Raw genomic sequence first — 2,078 nt, 5'->3', positions numbered from 1 at the left:
AAGATGACTCATCACAAATTGTCCCAATACAGGCTCCAACATTTAAATGTCACCTGAGTCCAACAGCAGTTTGATTTTGAGTGTTGTACAATACAACAAGTGAACAAACTCTCGTTTCAGCAGATCTTTTACTCTGAAACAGATTTTACCAGTCAACTTTCCATTATCCAAACTAATATACTAATGGCTAGTAGCAGAGCTGATGATACAAAATAGCAGATAATTCAAAAGTAACTTACACTTGGCTTTAGGATATTTATTTTTTATCCACCATATCTTATTATATTTCAAATGCTTATATTTTTACACTGTAACACACCTGAAATCGGGAAAGTATTATCATCAACTGGCAAAACTTTTTTTTTTTTTTTTACATGGTATGTGGGGCTCTCACCACTGTGGCCTCTCCCATTGCAGAGCACAGGCTCTGGGAGCACAGGCTCAGTGGCCATGGCTCATGGGCCCAGCTGCTCCGTGGCATGTGGAATCCTCCCAGACCGGGGCATGAACCCGTGTCCCCTGCATTGGCAGGCAGACTCTCAACCACTGCACCACCAGGGAAGCCCCTGGCAGCACTTTTTATTTTTTAACATCTTTATTGGAGTATAATTGCTTTACAATGGTGTGTTAGTTTCTGCTTTATAACAAAGTGAATCAGTTATACATATACATATGTTCCCATATCTCTTCCCTCTTGAATCACCCTCCCTCCCACCCTCCATATCCCACCCCTCTAGGTGGTCACAAAGCACCAAGCTGATCTCCCTGTGCTATGAAGCTGCTTCCCACTAGCTACCTATTTTACGTTTGGTAGTGTATATATGTCCATGCAACTCTCTCACTTTGTCACAGCTTACCCTTCCCCCTCCCCATATCCTCAAGTCCATTCTCTAGTAGGTCTGTGTCTTTATTCCCATCTTGCCCCTAGGTTCTTCATGACTTTTTTTTTTCTTAGATTCCATATATATGTGTTAGCATACAGTATTTGTTTTTCTCTGACTTACTTCACTCTGTATGACAGACTCTAGGTCCATCCACCTCACTACAAATAACTCAATTTCGTTTCTTTTTATGGCTGAGGAATATTCCATTGTATATATATGCCACATCTTCTTTATCCATTCATCTGTTGATGGACACTTAGGTTGCTTCCATGTCCTGGCTATTGTAAGTAGAGCTGCAATGAACATTTTGGTACATGATCTTTTTGAATTATGGTTTTCTCAGGGTATGTGCCCAGTAGTGGGATTGCTGGGTCATATGGTAGTTCTATTTTTAGTTTCTTAAGGAACATTCATACTGTTCTCCATAGTGTCTGTATCAATTTACATTCCCACCAACAGTGCAAGAGGGTTCCATTTTCTCCACACCCTCTCCAGCAATTGTTTCTAGATTTTTTGATGATGGCCCTTCTGACCAGTGTGAGATGACATCTCATTGTAGTTTTGATTAGCATTTCTCTAATGATTAATGATGTTGAGCATTCTTTCATGTGTTTATTGGCAATCTGTATATCTTCTTTGGAGAAATGTCTATTTAGGTCTTCTGCCCATTTTTGGATTGGTTTGTTTGTTTTTTTTGATATTGAGCTGCATGAGTTGCTTGTATGTTTTGGAGATTAATCCTTTGTCAGTTGCTTCATTTGCAAATATTTTCTCCCATTTTGAGGGTTGTCTTTTGGTCTTGTTTATGGTTTCCTTTGCTGTGCAAAAGCTTTTAAGTTTCATTAGGTCCCATTTATTTTTGTTTTTATTTCCATTTCTCTAGGAGGTGGGTCAAAAAGGGCTTCCCTGGTGGCGCAGTGGTTGAGAGTCCGCCTGCCGATGCAGGGGACATGGGTTCGTGCCCCAGTCCAGGAAGATCCCACATGTCGTGGAGTGGCTAGGCCTGTGAGCCATGGTCACTGAGCCTGCACGCCCGGAGTCTGTGCTCTGCAACGGGACAGGCCACAACAGTGAGAGGCCCGTGTACTGAAAAAAAAAAAAAAAAAAAAAAAAAAAAAAAAAAAAAAAAGATCTTGCTGTGATTTATGTCACAGAGTGTTCTGCCTGTTTTCCTCTAAGAGTTTGATAGTGTCT

The sequence above is a fragment of the Hyperoodon ampullatus genome (assembly GCF_949752795.1).
Source record: "Hyperoodon ampullatus genome assembly, chromosome: X".
In the NCBI taxonomy this organism is placed as follows: domain Eukaryota; kingdom Metazoa; phylum Chordata; class Mammalia; order Artiodactyla; family Ziphiidae; genus Hyperoodon; species Hyperoodon ampullatus.
This window is presented reverse-complemented; position numbering follows the sequence as displayed.